The 10471-nt window shown below is 42.0% G+C and overlaps 1 protein-coding gene across 1 annotated transcript in view; it reads left to right on the forward strand.

Annotated features, from left to right (window-relative positions):
• Positions 1 to 10471, forward strand: part of LOC144500706 (ras-related protein Rab-5C) — a 49931-nt gene that overhangs the window by 10043 nt on the left and 29417 nt on the right. The window lies entirely within an intron of this gene.

The following is a 10471-nucleotide window of genomic DNA, read 5'->3' on the forward strand; positions in this document are numbered from 1 at the left end:
TTAATATAATTTGTTCTAACAAATGTTATGCAGAAAACATAGATTCCACTTCTTACTGCACCCCCATTCCTTGCATGTTTGATGTGAAAGATGTTATTTGGGTGTGGAGTGGCCACCTTTTCAGATAACGTATCAACGCTCACAGACACAACATGGACAGAGTGAAGCTCCCTATGCTAATAGACCTCTGAGTGCAATTATTTGTGCAATTAGATGCACACATCTGCCTCCCTGGCCTGTCAGGTGAAGTTATCATTTGGGATCAACTTTGTATGATGGATCCTTTAACCCATTGGAGGATGGTAATGGCCAATAGGATCAGTTTGGCTAGATTCAAGTCAGAGTCCAGAGAGACTTCTTTTGGCCCACTGTTAAAAATGTCATAATGTTTTTAAATGCCTGAAGCTATTGAATCATAGGGAAGTACAGATCAGTGGATAATGATGACCCTCCAGTTCCTTGCATAAGTGGTCATCTTGGTTGAGAATAGTTGATTCACATAGTCAGCTGGGTATCATGGTTCATGCTGTACTCTGTTCATACATGCACTTTTCAGGATTAGAACTGGATAACAATGGTAAGTGGGAACTCCAGCCTGCCGAACCCATCCTCATCCTGGGGTTCCTTTGGTCAATTGCCCTTCAGTAATCTGTCAACAGCGTAGATTGGACAGCATCAATGTTCAGTGGCAATCTTTTTGTTTTCTTTTACATCAGTATGTGTAGCTTTGCTTTACTAATAGTGCTGTTTAAATATTCACATAATTAATTAAACTGCAATATTTCAGCTGGAAAGAATTTCCTCTTCATCCTTTCACATAATGACTTGAGCCTGGTCGCCATTTTGCTCGTGGCTTCTGTTGTGAACAAGAAACTGAAACTTCTGAAACTATGGTTGAGTTGTACTGAGCAATGTCGGACCATCTGTCGATGCCCTTCCCTTTTTGTCATTTGATTTTAAAAACATGAAGTCTTGGACAAAGCCTGATACCAGAACCAGCTGCGGTGCTCTTGACTCACCCAGCTGTGTAATGATATGATCTGAGGCTGTTAGAGGAGATCAGTTGGGTGTCGGTCTTTCTGGGTTCAGTTTTTAATGGTGTATAATTGCAGCCATTAGAAATGTTCCTGCCTCCCTCCAATAAACCCTCAGCCAAATCATCTGGGGTTTTTATATTTGAGAAAAAATTGTCCTTTTTTTTTTAAATGACTCGAACATGAAATCAGCAATGGATCCTGATGCATCCATATGGAAAATGCTCCAAATTTAATGGACTGGCTTTGGCAGAATTATATTGCAGTGAAAAGAGGAGCATGCGATTGTTGTAGTTCAGGTGGCCAGTTGTTTGAAAGTTGGATTTAACAATGAATGTCCTTTCAGTGCTGTCTTCATACGGACACAATGCTACACCCAAGCAATACAGTGTAATAGGCAATTGGGCAGAGAGCTGATTCCAGAAGGTTAACTTTTGTCATGGGTGCACTAGCATAGCAGATCTAATTTATGCAGTTAAGCATGTTTCGTATTACTGTGGTTAAAGGGAGTTGGGGGGGGGGGGGGGGTTGCTTTGTCTGTACGTACCAGTTCTTGAACTTGGGCCATATAAACTGGTAGCTCACCAGTTGTATTTGGCATTATATCTTTGGGGGGGGGGGGGGGGGGGGGTGTTCTGGATATGTGCAGTGCTGACAGTCACATTTATTGCCCATTTCCAGTCACTAAGCTGATGGCAATAGGAAGCAATGATTTGTGATTTAGGGAGGTATTGAGTCAGTCACGTAATGTGAACTAATGTGATCCAGGCTAGGCAGTATTGACAGCTTCTCTTGTCTGAAGCACCTTAGTAAATCAGTTAGGTTTTATGACATCCTGGAGACTTGGTAATGTCTTTGTTCTTTCCCTACCATCATGGCCTCTGGTATGACTGGCATCGCTGCTCCAGTTGCTAGCTTGATCATTTTTTAAAATACTTTTCCAATTCAATCAAATCAAGTCCAATTCAGAGTCTCAACAAGTTGAGACATTTCCGATCCAAGCTGACAAGACAGGGTATGCAATCCTTTACCCTGTTGGGCCTGATCTACATGAGCCAAGCTGATTGGAGTAGGTGGAGGTTTCCTCCTCCAAGGCTTGATCTCATTTGCATCTTAGCCAAAAGGCCGAGATGCCGCTTTTAAAAATTGCTTCATATGAAAGTGAAGCTTAAATGCAACCCAGTGACCTCAACCAAGTGCAGCATCCGCATAACTAGACTTGATCTTAGCCAAACGGCCGAGACAATTTTGGCAGTGTGGAATTAAACCAGCTACCAGAAGCTGTGGAGGATCCTGTGATTCATTGTCTTTTCACCGAAAGGGGAAATTGGAGATTAAAAGAAGTGGTCAAGAATATTAGTAGTGGTTTCGTGGTACATACAGCTCACAGGAATGCTAGTATGCTATGCTATGAAGTAGTGAGTGTTTGCATCTTCAATTGTTAAAAGTTACCAGTCTTTAGTGTTACAATGATGTGATCAAGAGGTGCTAATTTCTTTGTGCACAGTTGGCTTTAGAGTGGCAGTGCGCAATGTTTTTGCATTTTCCAGTAGCTGATTTGAGGGCAGCATAAATTTAGAGTGGGTGTCTCAATCTCTTGGGTTGTGGATGATGTAGAAGAGAAATTGTACTAAATGAGCAAATTACTGAGCACTTGCGTTATTACAAAAATTCTTGATCTGAACCTGTTTGGAAGGTGTTGGTTTAAGGAAGTTGACTACAGTCATTGCAGATTCCTGCTGGTTTATTGAGGCATAAAACTGATTCTGCTTTGTAATACAGTATATTTCAGCTTGCCAAATAGAAAAAAAATAGGAAGTTTTAAGAATTGTATGTAAGCTTCTTTCTTTCTCCTCAATGCACTGGGCCCCACATTGTGAATACTCTGAGCACAGCTTATATTTGATTTTGTAAAAATGTCATTATTGAGACCAGAAATTCACTGCCTAAGGCTGGATCAAACTAGTGCCATGGCTGTGTTGTGTTAATGTGCCAGATGCTAATGTACATGTGAAATCTGGTGTTTGGGAGTATGGGATGTGCAGTGATGGCGATGTGTGCGTGTTGTTGTCTGCACTGACTTCGGTTACAAAGCTTGCATTTTGTTTTTGAGACAGTCGCTAATGGAAAGAGAAACCAAACCTTAAAGTTTGAGGAAGGTGGGTGGTAACTTGGGACTCCTGGCCGTGTCGTCGGACTTCTGGGGAAATCTGACTGTGACTTCAAATTGCTAGGAAAACAGAGGCTGATTGAGAGCATTGTGTGTTTTCCTTTTGGATTACAAAGTCCAGTTGAAAAATCTTTTCTTTGACTCATTCATGGGACATGGGCGTTGCTGGCCAGCATTTGTTGTCCATCCCTAGTTGCCCAAGCCAGTTGAGAGTCAACCACATTGCTGTGGCTCTGGAATCATGTAGGTCAGATCATATGAGGATGGCAGATTTCCTTCCCAAAGGGCATTAGTCAACCAGGCTTTTCTAATGATTGACAATAGTTTCCTGGTCATCAGTAGATTCTTAATTCCAGGCATTTTTCTGGAATCTTTATTTTTTTTAGATTTCCAGAAGGCCTTTGACAAGGTGCCGCATTGGAGACTGTTAAATAAGTAATGCCCATGGTGGTAAGTGATCCTAGCATGGATAGAGGATTGGTTGACTGGCAGAAGGCAGAGTGGGGATGAAGGGGTTTTTCTCAGGATGGCAGTTGGTGACTAGTGGTGTGCCTCGGGAGTCAGTGCTGGGACCACAACTTTTCACAATATGCATTAACGATTTGGAGGAAGGAACTGAAGGCACTGTTGCTAAGTTTGTAGATATGTAGAGGGACAGGTAGTATTGAGGAAGCGGGAGACTGCAGAAGGACTTGGACAGGTTAAGAGAGTGGGCAAAAGTGGCAGATGGAATACAATGTGGAAAAGTGTGAGGTTATGCACTTTGGAAGGAGGAATGGAGGCATAGACTATTTTCTAAATGGGGAAAATGCTTTGGAAATCAGAAGTGCAAAGGGACTTGGCAGTCCTTGTTCAAGATCCTCAAGGTTAACGTGCAGGTTCAGTTGGCAGTTGGGAAGGCAAATGCAATGTTAGCATTCATGTCAAGAGGGCTAGAATACAAGAGCAGGGATGTACTTCTGAAGCTGTATAAGGCTCTGGTCAGATCCCATTTGGAGTATTGTGAGCAGTTTTGGGCCCCATATCTAAGGAAGGATGTGCTGGCCTTGGAAAGGGTCCAGAGGAGTTTCACAAGAATGGTCCCTAGAATGAAGAGCTTGTCGTATAAGGAACAGTTGAGGACTCTGGGTCTGGACTCGGAGTTTAGAAGGATGAGGGGGGATCTTATTGAAACTTGCAGGATACTGTGAAGCCTGGATAGAGTGGATGTGGAGAGGATATTTCCACTAGTAGGAAAAACTAGAACCAGAGGACACAACCTCAGGCTTAAAGGTATGATCCTTTAAAATAGATCAGGAGGAATTTCTTCAGCCAGAGAATGGTGAATCTGTGGAACTCCTTGCTGCAGAAGGCTGTGGAGGCCAGGTCATTGAGTGTCTTTAAGACCAAGATAGGGTCTTGATTGATAAGGGGATCAGGGGTTATGGGGAAAAGACAGGAGAATGGGGATCAGAAAAATATCAGCCATGATTGAATGGCGGAGCAGACTCGATGGGCCGAGTGGTCTAAGTCTACTATGTCTTATGGGTGTGAGATCTATCTTCATCTGCTTAAACTGCAATTTGTAGTTTCTAGTGAATAAAATGTGCCTATTTCATGTTTCATGTTGATTTTGGTTTGATATAGTGAAAGTTATAAAAAGTGAAATCTTTTCCATAGGTTTATTCCATTGGGTTTGCTTGGCAAGGTTTGTTTTTAAGTTAGTGGTCTCCATGGGCATAAAAATACACTCAAAAGTATGAGCACCAGACACAGGAAAGGTTCCGCTGGTCCATTTAAGCCTTTCCTAACATAACTCCTGTACATTTTGCACAATTGGTGAGTGGTGGCAATGTGTTGGGGGCATCAAAAAACATAGCATGATGATCAATTTCGAAACATTCTGGGAAATTAACTGATCTCCAAAGGTGATCAAACAAGTTGCAAATGCGTCTTTAAAATCTCTATCTTGCAATCACTCAGGAACTCTTCCAATGCTTGTAGAAAATTCGCACCGTAAATGTGTCTGAAGTCACCAATTATTTGTGAAGTAGTAGCTCTGAACAGCTAACTTAGTTCTGTGCTCATGTCACTTGCGCTCATGCCTTCTGGTCCTCTAAAACTTTTTCTAACTCAAGTAGTCTGTTTGTGTAGACCAGAATTGCAGACTGAATTAAAATTCCATCCCCCACATTTCATTATTTAATATCAATTAAAATTTAATTCAGGGACAGGAAAGAAGCTGAAAGTTGAATTTTATTTTCAGTTAGCCAGCCTGGCTGAATAGTTGAAATCCTTTGCTCCTCATTCCAAAGTAAAGTTTGTTTATTAGTCAAGGTATGGTAGCACAGTGGTTAGCACTGCTGCTTCACCGCTCGAGGGACCTGAGTTCGATTCCCAGCTTGGGTCACTGTCTGTGTGGAGTTTGCACATTCTCCTCGTGTCTGCGTGGGTTTCCTCCGGGTGCTCCGGTTTCCTGCCACAGTCCAAAGATGTGTGGGTTAGGTTGATTGGCCATGCTAAAATTGCCCCTTCGTGTCCTGACGTGCATAGGTTAGAGGATTAGTGGGTAAATGTGTAGGGATATGGGGGTAGGGCCTGGGTGTAATTGTAGTCAGTGCAGATGGGTCAGGTGGCCTCTTTCTGCACTATAGGGTTTCTATGATTCTAAAGCTTACATTAACACTGTAATGAATTTACTGTGAAATTCCCCGAGTCACCACAGTCCGTCGCCTGTTCGGGTCAATCCACCTAATCACGTCTTTCAGACTGGGAGGAAACCCACACATCGAGGACGTGCAAACTCCACACACAGTGGCCCAACCCGAGTCCCTGGTGCTGTGAAAAGCAGCGCTAACCACTGCTACCTAGCCGATTGCAGAAAGATGCTTTATCTTGCTGCTATTCTCTTCCATCCTCGGTTCTATTTCCTCAGCTTGCTAGCTATGGTTTTCATTTAAAGCAACACTTTTTTTAAAAAAAAAGGAAACCTTGCAGCACAGAATTTTCTCTGGGAGCAAGTTTACAAATTCACTGCAAACACACAAGCGACAAAAAATATTTATTTTTCCTTTAATTCCCCGACTGAGCTCAAGCTTTGGTTAGTTTTTAAAAAATTAAAGCTGGGTCAATAATGGAATGCTTTTTTTAATGGAAAATTGTTGGGATAGTGTTTAATGAGCAGAATGGTATCGTCCAAAGTGAACCATTTTAACCATCCGTAATGGAATTAAGATCCATTGCCACTGAGGGAAGCAAGGCCAAATACTGCACTCCATTGGGGAAATTAGAAAATGATGCAAAGGTTTGTACTGTAGCAGGAATTTGGCAACCTGCAATCTTAAAAGTCAGTTCAGTGGTGCCAGAACGAGATGGCATTATGTTGAATGGTTAATGTCAGTAAATAACCTCTATTGTGGCAATATGATATCCTTGCGCATGTTACAATATTACAGTGGTTGCAATGTATAGACTGGTACATTTTATCTCTCCAAGTTTTGGAGGATGATGGTTATGTGCTTATGACTGTTGGCTAAGACATTTTGCTGTCTCCTTGGGCGGCAGCTTATGCAGTTGTTGGATGAAATTTTGGCATCTGTGGAATATTGTCGTAGAAACTGTTTAGTATTCTGGTCAGAGTTTTTTTTTTAAGTACTCTGCTGAAGGCGTCTCGATTTGACAGCTGGTGCTATTGATGCTGCAGTTTGTTTAAGGAAGTATTTGTATCAATGAAATCTGTATTATTGATCAGTTAGTCAGCCTATTCTGTATCTAAGCTTTTAAAAGTTCCATTTAAAATGTGATTTTTGTAAACCAGCAATATTGAGACAAGGGCAAAGGTGAGAATGTGGATGTCACAAGACAGACTCGAGTTAAATAGTCCAATTATCTTCCTATGCCCCATAATACTTTTATTCTTGTCGTTTAGTTAACTTGTATAAGATGTTGAGAGGCATAGATCAGGTGGACTCTCGGAGGCTTTTTCCCAGGGTGGAAATGTCTGCTACGAGAGGACACAGGTTTAGGGTGCTGGGGGGTAGGTACAGGGGAGATGTTAGGGGTAAGTTTTTCAGAGGGTGGTGGGTGAGTGGAATCGGCTGCCGTCAGTGGTGGTGGAGGCGAACTCAATAGGGTCTTTTAAGAGACTCCTGGATGAGTACATGGAGCATAATAGGATGGAGAGTTATAGGTAGGTCTAGAAGGTAGGGATGTGTTCGGCACAACTTGTGGGCCGAAGGACCTGTTTGTGCTGTAGTTTTTCTATGTTATCATTAATATTTGGACAAAATGCTTCTTAAAAGGATAATTCCACTTCTGATTGACATTTGAACTTTTTATCTTTTTGCTATTATTTGCTCTTAGTTGTCAGCTTTGCCCTGACGTAACCAGCACACTGAGATTTTCATGCGCACTGGGCCTGTTTAAATGGAAGTGATCAGCGTTGGATTAATGCTGAAGTTGGAATAGTTCTTTTGCTGCTGAGGTTGGTTATTCCCCATGGGACGGCTAAGAGAACACATAATTAGACCACTTCTGACAATTTAACTCTGGCCTAATGGTTGACAGCAAGAAGCAAACAATGGATAATAGTGCATGAGACTGGAGAGCAAACATCCCTGGAAAGTGAATATCTTGAATAAGTTCATTTGAGGTATGGGAAAGAAATTTCAGCAAAGAGCAGAAGCATTTTGTGGACCAATCATGTATGGTAATATATTAATGCTGCTTTGAATGCAATCCTAAGATATCATCCTTGTCTTTCCTCCTGCACCCTGAAGAGAATGGGAATACTGCGCCATACGAATCAGGAAGGTTCTATGCTGCGTTGATTTTAGCAAGTATCAACCCATGAATGTTTTGGCTTAGTGCCCAAAAGGAGAGTAGAAGTGCATTAGTTCTCCACTCCTGCTTTATCATCTAGTGACTCTTGATGGAAACGGCACCAATGGCAATTTGAGAGAATGAGATTAAACTTGGCTGTGATGCCATTAGTGGAAAATAGCTCATCAGCATCTTGCCTTACCAAATAGTAAAATTTAGAGAATAGACCAGAGGTGTGCCATTGCTTGTAAAACTATTCAGTGTGTGGCTGTGTATTGAAGTGTGCAGAGGGAGGAGCTGATGGAAAATTTGAGGAATTTCACCTGGGCACTTCCTGCATCCTTTGCAATACAGTCCAACCAGTTATTTGATGCGGAGAAGGGGTGTTCATTCTGGATCCAGTACCTTTGTGACCTGGTGAGAAGAGATATGACCAGGAGGTAAAACAACTGCTGGATATATTTTCAAACACTTTCTGCACCTTTTGGTACCCAGCGTTTGTTTTATGTCTAGCTCGGGTATGTTTTTCATTAACTTCACAGTTTGCTCCTCATTTTGCTGAGTGTTTACAGTATTTTGATTAGCAATTTAGCAAGTGTGCCGGTAGTAATGGTGTAGCCAATAATACCTCTGATCCCCAATGTAGAATTTAATGAGCATTTCTATTGCAGTAGATTGTGGTTCATATATATTTTCTTTTCAAATGCCCAGGTGCATTTCCAATGCAACTAGCTTACAATGGATGTTGTTGCTAATGGTAACTTCCTAGACAGTTATAAACATCAGTTGCCTGAAACTCCTTTCAAAAAGCAGTTCTATTTTTAACTATGCTAGTTGATTGCTTGTTTGATGTGGTGTTTTGCAGTGACTATGTGGCCTGGAAGTGACTACAAGTGGTGAGTTAAAGCATTCTGATGCCCTGACTTCAACCTCAGTTTGCTGGGCTAATAATTGGAATGTGCTGCAACAAGCATACCAATGGATTGGGAGCCGTATCGGCAGTGGCCAAAATAAAAAAAACCCATTGATGTGATGCTCCTTTGGCCCGCAAGTGTTTTTAAGGTGGATAGTTAATGGTTAACTGATGCACACAACTTAATGAACACTTTTGATAGATGGTTCACTTTGAGGATTTGTATTTGTCTGGTTCATTGATTTAAATGGGACAGTGACACTGTGCCACTCCACCACCCCACCCTCTTCCTTTCAGATTGCCGCAAACAAAACAAGTTCAATGCTTTGGTTATCTCTTGTGCTATTTCGGAAGAGAATGAATTGCTAGCTTCCAGTCTTAAACTATCATTTCAAATGTGGACTATTTCTGATTTCTGCCTTTGATTTTAAGATCAAGATGGACAAATTATGATCTTTAATGACACTCAACGCATGGGATTCATCATCTGAATTACAGAAGTCCACATTTGAATGATAGTTTCAGGCTGGAAGCCAGCAACTCATTCCCTCCCGAAATAATTTGTCACAAGTAGAATACTGCAGATGCTGGAAATCTGATATAAACACTCAGGCCATGCAGCACCTGTGGAAAGAAACAGTTAATGTTTCAGGCAGATGACCTTTCAGCAGAACTTAGTTTCTGTTACCTTGCAATAGGACCTGTTAAAGCCAGGTCACAAATAAGGTGCCTAATGAGGGCACCACACTCATTTTTAAGGTGAAGGTAAAATACTGCGGATGTTGGAATCTGAAACAAAAACAGGAAAAGCTGGAAAATTTCAGCAGGAAGCCATGGTTCTAACATTGCATCAAGGAGCAGGGCCAAGGTCCCAGGAAATTATGGCCTGGCATTTGCAGTGCAAAATGTCACCACCCCGTGATTGTATAGGCAGGGGATGCGTCTTCACTATGACATTAGTTTCAACAATTTCAGGGTACACAAATTCTGTTCCAAGCAGCATATGCTTGCATGGGCAGCAAGGTGGCACAGTGGGTGAGCACTGCTGCCTCACAGCGCCAGGGACCTGGGTTCAATTCCGGCCTCGGGTCACTGTCTGTATGGAGTTTGCACATTCTCCCCGTGTCTGTGTGGGCTTCCTCCCAGGTGTTCCGGTTTCCTCCCACAGTCCGAAGATGTGCGGGTTAGGTTGATTGGCCATGCTAAATTGACCCTAGTGTCAGGGAGATTAGCAGGGTAAATGTGAGGTTACCAGAATAGGGCCTGGGTGAGATTGTGGTCAGTGCCGACTCGATGGACCGAATAGCCTCTTGCTACACTGTAGGGATTCTATGCTTGTTTTGCTTCTGTAATTGAGATCTGGAGTTTGTGTAAATCTATCAGCTAGAACTTTTCTTGAGGCAGGGAGTCAAAAACGTGTTTCACTTTGAAAAGAGTTCAGAAGAGGAAGAATCTCCAGTAATTGCTTTCTTTCTTGCCTTGTCTTTCTAAATGCTTTCATTTGCAATAAACTATTAAAATCTAATAGGTGCCATTAGTTTGACTAGGCTTCAG

The sequence above is a fragment of the Mustelus asterias genome, chromosome 11, assembly GCF_964213995.1.
Source record: "Mustelus asterias chromosome 11, sMusAst1.hap1.1, whole genome shotgun sequence".
Taxonomy (NCBI): domain Eukaryota; kingdom Metazoa; phylum Chordata; class Chondrichthyes; order Carcharhiniformes; family Triakidae; genus Mustelus; species Mustelus asterias.